Source organism: Coregonus clupeaformis, unplaced genomic scaffold, assembly GCF_020615455.1.
Source record: "Coregonus clupeaformis isolate EN_2021a unplaced genomic scaffold, ASM2061545v1 scaf0199, whole genome shotgun sequence".
Classification (NCBI taxonomy): Eukaryota; Metazoa; Chordata; class Actinopteri; order Salmoniformes; family Salmonidae; genus Coregonus; species Coregonus clupeaformis.
In genome coordinates, this window is record NW_025533654.1 from 323,223 (window position 1) to 335,927 (window position 12,705).

A 12,705-nucleotide genomic window follows, 5' to 3' on the forward strand; every position below is an offset into this window, starting at 1 on the left:
GGAGATTGCGCATGCCCAGTATCCAAACATGCATGGTTTGAGATGCAACCGGTCAAATGTGTGTAGCGAGCTACTGTTTAAATATCAACAGTACTGCCACAGCAGCATAAGATTTGATTAACACATTTGATTTATGCTACATCATCATCAATATTCGCTCTGGTTGGCTGATAGCCTATGTGCAGTAGCACTTCCTTATAGAATCATAGCCGTGGGAAGGGTGCTGGAGATGCTGCAGCACCCCAGACACCCCTGATCAATTAAAATAAATTACCAATTTTATAGAATTACTGCTGTCTGTTCAGAAATCATTCAGAAGAGCCTAGTACACCATGTGTAGGGCTATAATTTAGCCACAAAGGATCAATAGCTTCTGTAATAAAAATAGCCCATCTATATAGTGTGTGTAGCATAACAACTAGGCATAGCCTATAGTCAGGAACGCACAGCAAATCTGTCAGTGAACAGCATGCAGACAAAACAGACCTTTCGCAATTATTTCAAATACAATCGTGGGAAAAACACAGGTTGGAAAGCAACCCACTAGACACAGACGTCAATTCAATGTATATTCCACCTTGGTTGAAACAACGTTGATTAAACCAGTGTGTGCCCCATGAGATGGCTCATGAGATGGCTGAAAAGAGAGAAGACTCTAGTCAGTCTGCTGTAGGCTACCAACATATGTTATCAACTTCCAAATAGGCCTATTGAGCGAACATTGTTAGCATATGATAGCAAAATGTGTAGAACAGCAGGAAACTTGCTTCAAACTGCTACATTTTCTCAGAGGAAATGGGACTTGAAATGCGGTAGTCCGGCCCCGCTCATATTGCACAATGCGTGTCTCCACACACCTAGTCCTAGGCTATTAATGGATTCAAGACAAGGTCGTTTTCATTGATCTCAGATTCTCAGTGTCAAAGCAGCCTGTTTCGATCATTTGTGCGGTATTCAAAAATATTCTGCCAGTCTCCAGTCATGTAAAATGAAGTAGAATTACCCTAGGCTACTAAAAACCTTCCCCCATGTGTACAACTTCTGTAAAGGCTTTTCCTCTCCTTCTCTTTGCCTCTACGAGAATGCCATGATATGCATGCAATGCTTTATTATAAAGGTGCAATTTATTTTTCATGCGTTACAGTACCTCAGAGTTCAGTTGATGTATAGTTAATCTGTAAATGTCATAGGTTCTTATTACTATGTTAGTAGATGCTTATACATACTTATTTCACTGTATATATGGTAGTAATTCATGCCTGGGTACTAGCCATTTTACTTACTCCTGTTTATCTGGACATCATGGCATCATTTATGTGTGTCTTAGCTATTCAGACCATGAGGTAAAATCTCTCCCCATTAGTTACTCTGGGTCAAGATGGCTGCCAGCCAGTCATTGTTCACCCTCACCCAAAATGGCCAGCCTATGACATCATCATGCCCTGTCACTTGCTAGCCACATCCAAAATGTCTGCTAGTTTACATATTAGCATTCTAGCATGCTACCGCTAACCCTTAGCCCCACTAGCGGCTACCTGTACTGCACATGGGGTTTACACAGCTCTGGCCTAAAGCCTGAGGCCTACTAACCCTGGCCTACTATCCTAGCGTGATAGGCCCAATTGTTTATAATATGTTCTACTACCCACAGCCTCTGGTCTGCTAGCCTAGCATGCTAGCCTTCCTTGTGTATACTCTCTGCTACTACTAGCCCATGGCCTAGCTTAGTGTGCTAGCCCACTGTTATGTATATACTGCTCTGTGTGTGATATTTTTGTCCATTGCTACTAGCATCCACGTAGGTTTAGTGGGGGGTGGTCAAAAATAGGGAAGGGTTGTGTGGTTTTTGGGGGGCACTGGTGAGGGTAGTGCATTTTTTCCCTGGTTTTACATTCACTCTTTTGCAGGTTTTACTATATAAAATGATTGAACATACAGTGTACTTACTTTGCATAAAACTAAAGTGACATCATACAAACAAATACTTAAAAACAAGCCATAGAAAGTTGGTTGCAATTTCAATTTATTCCTCCAGAAACGACAGAACAAATAATGCAACAAATATAGTGGTTAAATTCAAATATACTAATTGACAAAAAACTTTATTTTTTGACAGAATGTTAAAAAAGGTATAATACTTTTAGCAAAAATGTTTATTTTTAATTCACAATCTGTAGAAGCAATGAGAATAGAAAGGTTCAGAACTTTTTGTAAAACATCACAGTACGTTTGAAATATATATGGCAAATAGAAATCCTATATGGATGGTGTTAAGAGATAGATGGGAGGTATTGAATAGAGTTGAAGGATGGGACTAATAACAAATAACAACAAATAATAACATAGATAGCTAATAATGTAAGCATACTGTGTCCATAATAAGTATATAGGTTGTATGTTGGGAGCTTTTGGGAAAGAGCACAGTTAGAAAGATATGGCATATAGAAGCAAACCGGATGGACATCATGAAAATGATCGGAGAGGTTGAGAGAAGAAGAAGTTCAGGAGTAAAATATATATATATATATTGTGATGTCACGAGAGGCTGTGTCCTGGAGGGACGTTACATCCCCCTGAGGTGGCTGCAAACCCAGACAGCTATGGCTCCATCTGCTGGTATGGTCGGGAACTCCACCCCTCTATGGCCAATCTTCCCACGCAGCTGAAACAAATGAGGAGCTGATGAGCTGAAGGTTTGGGAAGGGAAGAGACACAGTCTCCAACCTGGGCTCTCTGGAGGACAAGAGTGCTGCACGTCCACTTACAGGAGGAATATAAGGATTTGGAGATACTTACCTTTGGGGAAATACTCACCTTTGGATATATGCACCGGTGGAAATACGTGTGGGACATTTGGAAGGACGTTTTGCTGGGTTGGCCACTAGCTGCAACGTGGAATACAGTAAGACTGGGGAAAAGTTATTTGAGCGAGTGAGAGTTATGATTTTGGATGTGGAAGAGACATCCCTGAACTGTTAACCCTTAAAGAGCCACAAGAGAACAGAATTGTGTTATACTTTCGTTAGTTTCCCAAGACCTTTAATAAAATCCTTGTTTTGATTGAACCTTGTCTCCTTGCACTACTTGAGCAATCCCGCTGAAAGCGGTGTAGCCTCTCGTGACGTCACAGATGGTGGAGAATACGGGCACGCTCAAGCGTTAATAGTGCATGTCAGAGGAGGATACCGAAGGTTGATCACCCAGTTTTCCAAGTTGGCCGTAGGCTCCCCGCCGACTGAAATGGAGGACATATTGAAAGCCCTTGTTGCTGGCCAGCAAGCCCAGATGCAAGCAAACGTGGCTCTCTTGGAGGAGCAAAAGAAAGCCAACCTTCTGAAGGCAGAGGAATTGCAGTTGCAGAGACAGAGGGTGGTCCAAAATACCCGCCCAATAAAGGCAAGTGACTTTATATCTAAGATGGGAGCTACCGATGACATTGAGGCATACCTGCATGCATTTGAGGCCACGGCCACTAGGGAAGCCTGGCCCAAGCAACAGTGGGTTGGTCTGTTAGCCCCCTTTTTAACCGGGGAATCGCTGAATGCTGTCCGGGACCTGGGCCCTGACCAGGTTACTGACTATGATGCCCTGAAGTCTGAGATCCTCAGCAGATATGGACTCACAAAGTTTGGTATGGCCCAGCGCTTTCACGGCTGGACCTTCCAACCAGACCAACCTCCTCGGGCGCAGATGCATGAACTTGTCCGAATCGCAAGGAAATGGCTGGATCCGCAGAGGAATACAGCAGCGGCGGTGGTGGAGGCCGTTGTGGTGGATCGTTACCTACGCGCCCTGCCTTATGAGGCAAAACGGTTCATCAGTCAACAGGCCTTGACCACGGCTGATCTGACCGTGGAAGCTGTGGAAAAGTACCAGGCCACAGCGGAGATGCTGAATGCTTCCCGAAAAGACCCCAGGAGGGCGGCCCCACCACAAATGGGAAGAACCCGTCCAAAGGACCCCAAGGTCTCGAACCCAGCCACGTCAGGACTTATCCCGAAACCAGGCGGGTCCAAGAAGAGTACACCAGGAGGGGGAAACTCGACAGTGTTACCGGTGTGGGGAGATGGGACATATCTCCTGGCAGTGTGGGAAACCAGCCGATGAACCTATGCCCACTGCGGAGTCCTCCAGCTCAGCACCCACACACCGGGTTGCCTCGCTCTTGGGAGTCGTAGATGGCGGCCCAGATCGACCCCCACCTGCCCGGTAACTGTGAATCACCATGATGTGGAGGCCTTACTGGATTCTGGTAGCCGGGCCACCCTGGTGCGTAAGGATTTGGTGGGCCCAACGTGTCTGACCCGGGGAAAGTCCTCCCAGTTTCCTGTGTCCATGGGGACACCAGAGAATACCCCATTACTGAACTTACAATGACCAGCACACGGGGAACCATACACACGACGGCGGGGGTGGTTGATTCCCTCCCCGTCCCTGTCCTAATTGGACGAGACTGCCCAGCCTTTTACCCACTCTGGAGAGAGTCTCAGGGAGAGGATAACCCGAATACCTCGGAAACGGAGAGGCAAGACTCATCCTGGGAAGGCTCCGGTGCAATCCTCCGAGTTACTCACTCCCGCCCGGGCTCTGATAGGGATGGCAGGTGCCCAGACCGACACAGAGACGGAGCTACAGAATCTGGACAAAGAACTGTCTGGTCTGAAGGGGACCGCTGAGAGGTATCGTTTGTTAAAGCAACAGTTAGACATGAAGACAGAAGAGTTAGATATCCTCCAGGCTAAACTCCAACAGAGCTCCTTCCCTAAGCAACAGGAGGAGCTGGAGAGGCTGCGCAGGACCATCGAGGAGTGTGAGGAGACCCTGCGCAGGAGTAAGGAGGTCCAGAAGAAGGCAGAGGAGAAGTACAAGGTGTTGGAGAACAAGATGAAGAATGCGGAGGCAGAGAGAGAGAAGGAACTGAAAGCTGCTCAACAGAAGCTAAACTCTGCTAAAACCAAGGCTGATGCGTTCAGTAAGAAACTCAAGGAGAGACAACAGGAGGCTGAGTCCTGGTCCTAGAGTTGGAGGAGTTGAAGAGAGAGCAGTCTGGCAAGCACCACGGCAATGCGGACGCCCCTCTCCGGCGTGATGCCTTCTTCGCTGCCTTTACCCCGACGAGGACGTCGGTCCCGAGGAGGGGGATGTGTGATGTCACGAGAGGCTGTGTCCTGGAGGGACGTTACATCCCCTGAGGTGGCTGCAAACCCAGACAGCTATGGCTCCATCTGCTGGTATGGTCGGGAACTCCACCCCTCTATGGCCAATCTTCCCACGCAGCTGAAACAAATGAGGAGCTGATGAGCTGAAGGTTTGGGAAGGGAAGAGACACAGTCTCCAACCTGGGCTCTCTGGAGGACAAGAGTGCTGCACGTCCACTTCCAGGAGGAATATAAGGATTTGGAGATACTTACCTTTGGGGAAATACTCACCTTTGGATATATGCACCGGTGGAAATACGTGTGGGACATTTGGAAGGACGTTTTGCTGGGTTGGCCACTAGCTGCAACGTGGAATACAGTAAGACTGGGGAAAAGTTATTTGAGCCGAGTGAGAGTTATGATTTTGGATGTGGAAGAGACATCCCTGAACTGTTAACCCTTAAAGAGCCACAAGAGAACAGAATTGTGTTATACTTTCGTTAGTTTCCCAAGACCTTTAATAAAATCCTTGTTTTGATTGAACCTTGTCTCCTTGCACTACTTGAGCAATCCCGCTGAAAGCGGTGTAGCCTCTCGTGACGTCACAATATATATATATATATATATATATATATATATATATATAATAGAATTATTGTAAAATTAACTGTGTCCATAAAGTGTAGATAGTAAGTATAGACCGGAAGTAGAGGCCTGGGCATTGATGTTCACTAATTTACTCCAAGTAGGGAAAGGATGGCGGGGTTGAAAAGTAATAAAGGGGAGTATATATATAAAAAACATGGGGATTGGAAGTGATGCAGACAATTACATTGATAGAAGATACAATCTATCTGCAATATTAAGCTGATCCATCCCCCAGAAAAAAAATAAGAAAAAAAAATACTTAAAGTAGTCATAAGGAAACATAACTAGGAAGACACTGATGTTGTAGGGGGAAGAGTAACATTATGGGCATTTAGGTTAAAACATGTGCTTATACTGTGAGTCTAATTATTGACCTTTCGGTTGTTGTCTGGAAGCTATAAATGAAAGGTGTGTCAGCTGACCTCTGCATGTCTTAAGATAGAGTGTGGTCACTGAGCGGAGGTCAAACTAACATCACAAACTGTAGTTCAAAGTGTATTCATATTGTAGAGGAGAGGACTTATGATAGATAGGTGGAGATCATATCATTTCTAAAATACATCTAGAGCATTTGTCATCCATTTAGTTCAAGGAATAGTCAACTTTGGTAAGTGAGTTTCATACACTTATATTGCTAATGTATTGCCGTTACAGCTATCAGCTTTTTTAAAATCCTTTATTTAAAGATGCACTATGCAGAAATTGCACCGTCATTTACTGGACGCTAAAATTCTAATGGTTAGTCTAATTTCAGTTTGTGCCAAAACAAGCATTTTTTTATTTCACTTTTATTTAACCAGGTAAGCCAGTTGAGAACAAGTTCTCATTTACAACTGCGACCTGGCCAAGATAAAGCAAAGCAGTGCGATAAAAACAACAACACAGAGTTATATATGGGGTAAAACAAAACATAAAGTCAAAAATACAACAGAAAATATATATAAAGTGTGTGCAAATGTAGCAAGTTATGGAGGTAAGGTAATAAATAGGCTATTAAACTAATGCTTAAAGTTAGTGAGGGAGATAAGAGTCTCCAGCTTCAGAGATTTTTGTAATTCGTTCCAGTCATTGGCAGCAGAGAACTGGAAGGAATGGCGGCCAAAGGAGGTGTTGGCTTTGGGGATGACCAGTGAGATATACCTGCTGGAGCGCATACTACGTTTGGGTGTTGCTATGGTGACCAATGAGCTAAGATAAGGCGGGGATTTGCCTAGCAGTGATTTATAGATGGCCTGGAGCCAGTGGGTTTGGCGACGAATATGTAGTGAGGACCAGCCAACAAGAGCGTACAGGCCACAGTGGTGGGTAGTATATGGGGCTTTGGTGACAAAACGGATGGCACTGTGATAGACTACATCCAATTTGCTGAGTAGAGTGTTGGAGGCTATTTTGTAAATGACATCGCCGAATTCAAGGATCGGTAGGATAGTCAGTTTTACGAGGGCATGTTTGGCAGCATGAGTGAAGGAGGCTTTGTTGCGAAATAGGGAAGCCGATTCTAGATTTAACTTTGGATTGGAGATGCTTAATGTGAGTCTGGAAGGAGAGTTTACAGTCTAACCAGACACCTAGGTATTTGTAGTTGTCCACATACTCTAGGTCAGACCCGTCGAGAGTAGTGATTCTAGTCGTGTGGGCAGGTGCCAGCAGCGTTCGATTGAAGAGCATGCATTTAGTTTTACTAGTGTTTAAGAGCAGTTGGAGGCTACTGAAGTAGTGTTGTATGACATTGAAACTAGTTTGGAGGTTTGTTAACACAGTGTCCAATGAAGGGCCAGATGTATACAAAATGGTGTCGTCTGCGTAGAGGTGGATCTGAGAGTCACCAGCAGCAAGAGCGACATCATTGATATACACAGAGAAAAGAGTCGGCCAAAGAATTGAACCCTGTGGCACCCCCATAGAGACTGCCATAGGTCCAGACAACAGGCCCTCCGATTTGACACATTAAACTCTATCTGAGAAGTAGTTGGTGAACCAGGCGAGGCAGTCATTTGAGAAACCAAGGCTATTTAATCTGCCAATAAGAATGCGGTGGTTGACAGAGTCGAAAGCCTTGGCCAGGTCGATGAAGACGGCTGCACAGTACTGTCTATTATCGATCGCGGTTATAACATCGTTTAGGACCTTGAGCATGGCTGAGGTGCACCCATAACCAGCTCGGAAACCGGATTGCATAGCGGAGAAGGTATGGTGGGATTCAAAATGGTCGGTGATCTGTTTGTTAACTTGGCTTTCAAAAACTTTCGAAAGGCAGGGCAGGATGGATATAGGTCTGTAACAGTTTGGATCTAGAGTGTCACCCCCTTTGAAGAGGGGGATGACCGCGGCAGTTTTCCTATCTCTGGGGATCTCAGACGTTACGAAAGAGAGGTTGAACAGGCTAGTAATAGGAGTTGCGACAATTTCGGTGGCTAGTTTTAGAAAGAAAGGGTCCAGATTGTCTAGCCCAGATTATTTGTATGGGTCCAGATTTTGCAGCTCTTTCAGAATATCAGCTGTCTGAATTTGTGTGAAGGAGAAGCGGGGGTGGCATGGGCAAGTTGCAGCGGAGGGTGCAGAGCTGGTAGCCGGGATAGTGGTAGCCAGGTGGAAAGCATGGCCAGCCGTAGCAAAATGCTTGTTGAAATTCTCGATTATTGTAGATTTATCGGTGGTGATAGTGTTTCCTAGCCTCAGTGCATATATATATATATATATATATATATATAGTGTATATAGTGTATATAGTGTAGAGAATCATTGTACCATCCATACCACTGTTAAATATATTTTAAATAACCATGAATATTGTATTTTCAGCTATTTGAAGCTGGTGTACAAAACCGAAAGAAAAAGACGCAAAAACTGAACTTAAAAATGGGAGGCATAGAAATAGCTCATATAGAACCGATCTACCGTTTCTTAGAGTTGCTTTCAATGAAAATGACAGATCTATAACTCACATCTCTATGTGAATTTTGTTGGTTCCCTAAAAAGATACATATTGCAGCTTTAAACAGAGATGTCAAATTGAGATTCACATCTCCTTTTCAAGTGACCCTGGCCAAGAAAGCTGCAGACATAGAGTTAGACATGAATGAAACAAAACACAACACAACATATAACATAAAAATGAAGTTAAAAAACTGTGGAAAACGGATAAGATAACTTAAAAGAGCAGGTTTCTGAGAAAAATGCAGTATACATTTTCCTTTTCTTACATCAGTACTGCTGACACTTACAGATGGTCCAAAAATCCCTAGTTCTCATCAAACTACATGAAGGAAAATCGTAGTGAATACCTTACAATGTGTAATAAATTACATCTGTTTTTGCAAACAGGTACTTGTGGGTGGGCGTTCACACCAAGCAACGTGTGACATAAAGAAGTGTTCTCTTCCTGACACGCCAGTAAGTTGTCTTGTCAACAAGCCTGTCTTTCATTTATAGTGCATCATTATTCTCTGCTGCTATGTATATCATTCTATGTTAATCCTATATCTTAATTCACCCTTCTTGTGCAGGCAGAAGATAAATGATCCCCCTGATAATTACAGTTCTAGTGGACACATCAGAGCTGTTTTCTTCAACATACACAATACTGCAGGAAAAGTATTCCCACATGCAACAAGTAAACAGCAGAAGGTTATGCATAGAAGCAGACACACACTCACGTGAGTAGGTACTGTAATGATCCACTACATTCATGTCACACCTCACCAGAATACTCGTCTTCCTTTAGATGAGTTTACAGTAAAGTTACAGTAAAGTTAGTAGCAGAAGTGCTTATTTCAGGAAAGAGGAAAGAGTCATCATGACATCTGTTCAGACCAGATGCATTCTCAAAACGTCTGTATAGCTCACTCATATGATTGAGGCCCATTTGTTTTCCATCTTGACTGGCTGCATCACCTCTTGGTATGGGAACTGCTTGGCATCCGACCGTAAGGCTACAGAGGGTAGAGTGTACGGCCCAGTACATAACTCGGGCTGAGCTCCCTGCTATCCAGGACCTCTATACCAGGAGGTGTCAGATGAAGGCCCGAAGAAATATGTCAAAGTCTCCAGCCACCCCCACACACACACACACACACATACACACACACACACACACACACACACACACACACACACACACACACACACACACACACACACACAAAACACATGTACAGACACCATAGACGCCACAAACACAAACACACGCACACACACACACAAACAAACACACACACACATACACACACACTGCTGCTCCGTTTATTACATATCCTTATTGCTTAGTCACGTTCACTCCTACCCATATGTACATACTGTATTACCTGAACTACCTGAACTACCTCGTACCCCTGTACATTGACTCAGTACTGGTACCGTTGGTATATAGCCTCATTACTACCTCGTACCCTGCACATTACTACCTCGTACCCTGCACATTGACTCAGTACTGGTACTCCTAGTGTATAGCCTCATTACTACCTCGTACCCTGCACATTGACTCAGTACTGGTACTCCTGGTATATAGCCTCATTACTACCTCGTACCCTGCACATTGACTCAGTACTGGTACTCCTGGGGTATAGCCTCATTATTACCTCATACCCTGCACATTGACTCAGTACTGGTACTCTTAGTATATAGCATCATTACTAGGAGTACCAGTACTGAGTCAATGTGCAGGGTATGAGGTTGTAATGAGGCTATATACTAGGAGTACCAGTACTGATTCAATGTGCAGGGTGAAAAGCAGGGCCCACCTAGCTTGCCTGGAATTAAGACGCTTGGCGGTGCGGAGATATTCCAAGTTCTTGTGGTCTGTCCACACAATGAACGGATGTCCCGCCCCCTCCAGCCAGTGCCTCCACTCCTCCGCCATCTTCACCGCGAGAAGCTCACGATTCCCCATATCGTAATTCCTCTCCATGGTGTTGAGGCAATGGGAGAAGAAGGCGCAGGGATGTAACTTGATGTCCAGGGCCGAACGTTGGGACAGGACTGCCCCCACTCCGACATCCAAAGCATCGGCCTCCACCACGAACTGGTGGGACGGGTCAGGATGAACCAAGATGGGAGCAGTGGTGAAACGGTGTTTGAGGTCCCGGAAAGCCCGGTCAGCAGCTGGGGACCATGTAAACGGAACCTTGGGAGAGGTGAGTGCAGACAGGGGGGAAGCCAGGGTGCTGTAACCCCGGATAAAGTGGCTATAAAAGTTGGCGAACCCCAGGAAACGTTGCAGCTGCACTCTGGATGAAGGCTGAGACCGGGACCAATCCACCACCACTCTCACCTTCCCGGGATCCATCTGTACACTCCCTGCAGCGATGATGCATCCCAGGAAGGGGATGGTGGAGCGATGGAATTCACATTCACAAAAAGCTGGTTCTCAAGGTGTTGGAGGACCTGTTGGATGTGGAGCACGTGTTCTTGGGCGGAGCGGGAGAAGACGAGGATGTCGTCGAGGTAGACGAAGACGAACCGGTTCAAGATGTCGCGGAAAACATCATTAACCAGGGCCAGAAACACAGCTGGATCATTGGTAAGGCCAAATGGCATGACCAGATACTCGTAGTGATCGCTGGCCGTGTTGAAGGCCATCTTCCACTCGTCCCCCTCCCGTATCCGCACCAGGTGGTAGGCGTTCCGTAGGTCCAGCTTGGAGAATACGTTGGCCCCCTGGAGCGGCTAAAAGGCAGAGGAGATGAGTGGTTGCGGGTAGCGGTTCTTCACCGGGATGTCGTTGAGGCCCCGGAAGTCGATGCACGGGCACAGGGTTTTGTCCTTCTTCTCCACAAAAAAAGAACCAAGTGCTGGCGGGGAGGCAGAGGATGATGAACCCGGCAGCTAAGGGAGTCCTCAATGTAGGTCTCCAAAGCCTTGGTCTCGGACCCGACAGCCAGTACAGTCGTCCCAGGGGCAGAGTGGTGCCTGGGATAAGGTTGATTCCGCGGGAAAAGCGAAGTGGCCCCGGCCTTACTGAACACCTCCCGGAGGTGCTGGTACTCCGAAGGAATGGCGTAGAGGTCCGAGGCAACTTCCGAGCCCCCAGGAAGACGTCCCGGGGCAGGCTGCGCTGTCTTCAGGCAATGAGCGTGGCAGAACAGGCTCCAGCCCATGATGGCACCAGTAGACCAGTCCCCCCACCCCACCCCACCCCAACCCCCTCTTTTACACTGCTGCTACTCTGTTTATTATTTATGCATAGTCACTTTAACTCTACCCACATGTACATATTATCGCAATTACCTCGACTAACCGGTGCCCCCGCACATTGACTCTTTACCGGTACCCCCTGTATATATCCTCCCTACTGTTATTTTATTTTACTGCTGCTATTTAATTATTTGCTATTTTTATTTTTTTCTTAAACTGCATTGTTGGTTATGGGCTTGTAAGAAAGCATTGTATTCAGCGCATGTGGCAATTAAAATTTGATATGATTTGATTTGAATAAAGGGGTTGTGTCGCTGGAGCCAAGAGATACCCAATACCACGTGAACCTGAGGAGACCTAATTAGCAGGAATTGGATCGTCTCGCTGTGGTTCCCTGATACTCGTAGGTTGATATAATGTATTTGTATTTTGTATTGTTTTAGTGTGTATTTGTACTGTGGCTGTGTAACTGCCTTTACCTGGCCTGGGAATACGCGTGAAATTAGCTTATGGCTAACCCTGGCACATTTACATGGATGTTGCATTATTGTTATATTGATGTTGATTAATGTGCATTGTCCCCTATAAATGAATAAATCATACATGTATAAAAATGCTGTGCTCCTCCTATACAGTACCATAATGAGAACTGGAAACACAAGCAGAGAGATCCACTGCTCATTTATACACTTGCATGCAATAAACAGAGATGTTAACACTGGAGAGTGAAGACATATAGGGAATGGGACGCATCAATAAAACAAAGTCACTCAAATTCATTGTCATT